This window comes from Etheostoma cragini, chromosome 8 (genome assembly GCF_013103735.1).
Source record: "Etheostoma cragini isolate CJK2018 chromosome 8, CSU_Ecrag_1.0, whole genome shotgun sequence".
NCBI lineage: Eukaryota > Metazoa > Chordata > Actinopteri > Perciformes > Percidae > Etheostoma > Etheostoma cragini.
In genome coordinates this window covers 453,738-458,564 of record NC_048414.1, presented here as the reverse complement: position 1 = coordinate 458,564, position 4,827 = coordinate 453,738, and the positions used below count along the sequence as shown (strand labels likewise).

At 38.9% G+C, this 4,827-nt stretch overlaps 1 protein-coding gene across 1 annotated transcript in view; it reads right to left on the bottom strand.

Moving 5' to 3' along the window:
* Positions 1-3,050, bottom strand: part of cd59 (CD59 molecule (CD59 blood group)) — a 5,919-nt gene extending 2,869 nt beyond the window's left edge. The window contains exon 1 of the mRNA XM_034880292.1: positions 2,950-3,050. The gene's annotated coding sequence lies outside the window, so the exon portion shown is untranslated. The remainder of the gene's footprint in view (positions 1-2,949) is intronic.
* Positions 3,051-4,827: the final 1,777 nt, after the last annotated feature.

Here is a 4,827-nt window from a genome sequence, read left to right as displayed (position 1 = left end):
AAAGTAGTGATTATTTACATGGAGTCTGGTGGAGATATGCTGCTCTATACACACTAAAAGTAGTGATTATTTACATGTTTACATGGTTGCTGATGGAGATTTTGGGGCTTTTTCATTTCAACTCGCTAAAAACACTAATCCACAAACCAATGGGTGACATCACTGATGCTATGTCCAATCATTTTTGTACATTTTACAGTTCAGCACTGAAGTGTTGAACCCAAAAGTCTGCCCAGGACCAGTGTTGCCAAGTCCGCTTATTATAAGCGACTTTGGGCTTGTTGTTTTGTAAAGTCGCTTACAAATATTAGTTGTCGCGGGTCGCGTTTTTTTTGGGCTTGTCACTAAAGTGTAGTTGCTTATTTGGGCTTGTTCCCAGCTTGTCCTTGCCGGTTCGCTCCATCCCGCCCCTTTCCCCATAAACACTGTAGACAGCAGCAGTATGTCCCGCCCACGTCCTGCTTCTAATTGGCTCTGACCCAGATGGAAACGAGTACCAGCCAATCAGAGGCAGAGCAGGGCAGTCTGTTGTTTTCTGGTTAGGAAAATGCGCGAGTAGCCACCAATGGTGAGTGGACTGGAGGACTGAGTTTTTGGAGGAATAAATGCCCCGGGATAAAGGAGGAGAAATACGGGAAGAAATAGAAGAAAGACTGTGAGAAAGAGAAAGGAGGAAAAGAATGGATCCAACCCCTTGTGGGGAACAACTCAAAATCACTGTGAAAAGTGTCTGTATTTCAAATCCCGTCAGTTTTATAATGTTAAAATGTGGTTTAACTCCCTCCTGTGGTCATTGTCCTGAAGCTCAGGGGGAGATAATAAATCAACTGTACCATTAGTACAGTTTACCAATCTGTCCTACTCCCTACTGATTGGAAAACCGTGCACACAGTTTAATTTTTTTTTCTCTTCCAGGATGTGAAGGGGGCTCCATAGAAAAAGTCGCTTATTTTGGGCTTGTTTTCACAGGCCTGGTTGCGTATTTGTCTCGCAAGATCTGGCAACACTGGCCGAGGACCCAGCAGGCGGTGAAGGGAGTCAGGAAGCACAGACCAGCGGTAGCAACGCTGTTATTAAATGGAGAAGAAAAGTCTGAGAAGATCTCCTGCCAAGTTTAACAACCGCCAGACTGGAACAAATAGGAATAAAAGGAGGAAACGTGTCAACTAGAGATCACGTATCAACAAGCAAAGACAAAAGATCACAGGAAGACATTTGACACCCATAATACTCTGAATATGTTCATGTCTTTGGAGCCAAAACTTCCTGTTTTCACACACTGGGCGGTGGTTTTCTTTCTGCTGCTTTTACAATCTTTGAGAAAGTGGATGGACGCTGGCTGCTGGTAGAAACTAGCAGATAATACTTTATTTATAAAGTATTACTTTATTTATGAAGTATTATCCTTCATGCATCCCACAATGGGGAAATTTCTTTGTCACAGCAGCAGTTTTCCACAGTAAAAAGCAAACCAACAGGAAAACAACAGATAATGTGCAAAAAGTACTAAATTAATGTAAAGTGGCATTTTATATATATATAATTTGTCTATGTTAATGTCAACTAGCATGTTAGCTGGCAGTAATTAGCCTGTGTCTATGTTAATGTCAACTAGCATGTTAGTTAGCAGTAATTAGCCTGTGTCTATGTTAATGTCAACTAGCATGTTAGTTAGCATTAATTAGCCTGTATCTATGTTAATGTCAACTAGCATGTTAGCTAGCAGTCATTAGCCTGTGTCTATGTTAATGTCAACTAGCATGTTAGTTAGCAGTAATTAGCCTGTGTCTATGTTAATGTCAACTAGCATGTTTATTAGCAGTAATTAGCCTGTGTCTATGTTAATGTCAACAAGCATGTTAGTTAGCAGTAATTAGCCTGTGTCTATGTTAATGTCAACTAGCATGTTAGCTAGCAGTAATTAGCCTGTGTCTATGTTAATGTCAACTAGCATGTTTATTAGCAGTAATTAGCCTGTGTCTATGTTAATGTCAACTAGCATGTTAGCTAGCAGTAATTAGCCTGTGTCTATGTTAATGTCAACTAGCATGTTAGCTAGCAATAATTAGCCTGTGTCTATGTTAATGTTAACTAGCATGTTAGTTAGCAATAATTAGCCTGTCTCTATTAAACCCAGTAAAAATGGACCTTCTTAACGAAGTTGGTTCACTGCTAGCTTAGCTACAAGTTAGCATCAAACACAACAAAGGCTGTCAGTTGAATGGTGGTTTAAGCTAACGTTAGCATCAAACAACCGTAGGTAGCTACAACGTTTCTGAGATGATTTCCATCTTCTGTTAACTTTATTATTTCATGGATTTCACTAATTTCAGAATGACAGTTATGTCGTAAACCGTTTAAATCTGAGCATGCGCACTCTCCTCCCATCGGGGAGTGACACCCTGCTGGTCTCCGTTGGTCCATGTCTTTAACTGTCTATGGGTATAATACAGGTCTCGTGCCAATGTACTTTAGGCTGAATCCCGATCCTTCCCCTTACCCCTTCCCCTAGCTTTTGCGCGTTCACGCGGGACCTAGTTCTGTCCCAATCCCTATTACGGCCTAGGGGAAGGGGATAGACCGAGGCCTGTATGGCCCTCGGTCTATCCCCTTGTAGACCAAGATCCCCTTGTAGACCAAGATCCCCTTGTAGACCAAGATCCCCTTGTAGACCAAGATCCCCTTGTACATTGGCACCTGTCGTATTGGGCGGCGGCCGTGGAGCTTCATTACGCACGTGCTTAAAATACTACTTTACATTACCCCCCCCCCCAAGCTACCCCATCGGTGTGTAGGTGTGTGTGTGTGTGTGTGTGTGTGTGTGTGTGTGTGTGTGTGCCTGATGAGCAGGTGACGGCACCGTGTGTGCGTCAACAACAACAACAACAATAACAACAACAACGACGACAACACGCCCGCTTAAAGAGAGACAGAGGCCGCGATACTTGCCTGATTCGTGGTCTTCGGTCTCTAGTCCCGGGATATATGTCGGTAACGGGACCGCGGGCCGTCAGAGCTACACGCACGCACGCACACTCACACACTGTAACTGCGGTCAACTGACCGTCACGGCCGTGCTTTCCGTTCTTTAACTATCGGTCTGTGGGGGTTTTCCCTGTTGACGCATGCGCGTTATGATGATAGTGATGACATTGGAACGTCTAGCGGATCCGATCTAGACTCTACCAATCATACGGTGCGATGCGCGCACGCACACATCTTTATTTATTACAAACACACACACACACCTTCATTTATTACACACACACACCTTCATTTATTAGACACACACACACACACCTTCATTTATTACACACACACACACACACACACACATCTTCATTTATTACACACACACACACACATCTTCATTTATTACACACACACACACACACACATCTTCATTTATTACACACACACACACACACACACACACATCTTCATTTAATACACACCCACACACACAAACACACACATACACACACACACACATCTTCATTTAAGAAAACACCGGTGTAGTATTATCATGCAGTAAAACATACTGAATATTTATAGAAGTATTTGAAGTATTTGAAGTATTTGAAGCATAAACTTTGGAAGGAAACACTCAAACAGGAAGCTAAAGCATTTTCAAAATAAAGGACTTGGGAACTGAAAGATCAAGTTTTGATACTCGATGATTTCAAAGTAAAGTTCAGAGTAGAAACGTCCGTCCGGCGTTTTTGTAAAGTAATTAATAGTTTTCTTTCCATTATGAAAGTTATAATCTCCACTTTCAAAACAAAAGAAAGAAAATAAAAATTAAAAATATAAACTTCTCGACAAATTAAAAAACTTTTGTGAGATCTCGACTTTCATAATGAAATTGGTTTTTAAAAACATATTATTGTTTTATTTTTCAAATTTCAAGATCAAAACTTGAACTTTCAAATTCAAATTCCCAAAAGTTTTTTAATAGTTTTTTGATATAATTTTTCTTTTTCTTGAGTTTGACTTGAAGGAAAAAAAACAAGAAAAAATTATATTTTTTAGTTTTTTCAAAGTTAATTAATAATTTTTCTTAATTTTTAAAATCTTTCCTTCATGTCGACAAGAAACAAACAAAAAAACTTAAAAATTAAAATTTAAGAAAACCTTCTGCGAGATCTTGGTTTGACACGGAGGAAAAATATATTTTAGCTTTTTAAAAGTTAATTAATAGTTTTTTATCCACCGTGAACGTTAAAATCTGGACTTTCAAAAGAAAGAAAATTTAAATTTAAATACAAATAAAAACATTCTCGACATATTTAGAAAACTTTTGCGAGATCTCGACTTTAATGTTGAAAAAATAAAACAAAAAAGTCTTTTTTTTTCTCTTTTTTTTCGTCGTGTCCACGATTCCTTCAAAATAAAATCATATTTAACCGGACAAAAAAACCTGTTTCTACTCTTAACTTCTAGTTTGAATATTGTTTTATTTCTTTCAAATTTCAAGATTAAAACTTGATCTTTGAGATTAAATTCCCAGATTCCAAAACATATTCATATCATAAGAATATAAACACTGAAGAACAGAGAGCGGGGGGGCACCTGGTTCCCTGGGTCCATTCAATCGTTAACGTTATGATTATAATTATAATTATAATTATAATGTTAACGATGGTTATGATTATAATCAGGATCGTTGTGATCGTTGTGGCACAATCATCAAATTCAGGAGAAACGTCTCTCCTTAAAAACAGTTTCTACAAAATATACACAAGTAGAAATATAAAGCCGTGATACACACACACACACACACACACACAGACACACACACACACACACACACACACACACACACAC